The sequence below is a fragment of the Sus scrofa genome, chromosome 2, assembly GCF_054392235.1.
Source record: "Sus scrofa isolate SSC_HxYL_T2T_F1_AM1 chromosome 2, Sscrofa_HxYL_maternal_Yorkshire_Landrace_v2.0, whole genome shotgun sequence".
Lineage (NCBI taxonomy): Eukaryota > Metazoa > Chordata > Mammalia > Artiodactyla > Suidae > Sus > Sus scrofa.
Window position 1 is genome coordinate 98,372,361 of NC_139384.1, and position 532 is coordinate 98,372,892.

Sequence of the window (532 nt, forward strand, 5' to 3'; positions counted from 1 at the left end):
GACATTATGGCTTTTCTTTTCCAGTACCCATTTAAAGCCACAAAGATCCAGTGTGACTGGACAACCCAGGGGTCACACACAGTCCAAGAGTCATCATATGGATAATGACCTGGGCTGGGCTGACTGTTTTCTATCAGTGATTAATTGCATGGTCAGTGAATCTGGACTTCTCCTGACCTGGAGAATGGGAGGGGGCCATGAGTTGGATGAGGTTATAAAGAGTAAGGGAAGTTGGGTTTGTTTTGTTTTTAAAGAAAAAGTATTTTGTGAAAAGGAAGAAGAGAGTAGCTCTAAAGAGTGGGATCCCTGATGTCTTCAGCCTGGGCTGAAGTCCTCTCAGCTCTATGCTTGCTCCTGACATATTCTTGGGAAGGTGCCCACTTTATCTGTGCTCCTCAGTGTTGTCATCAGTGGAATGGGGATGGCAGAGGACCTACCGCCTAGGGTTACTGCGAAGATTACGTAATGCCTCTGAGGCACTTAGCAGAGCTAACTCCATGTAGCAACTGCTCATCAAGTTATAGTTTCTGGG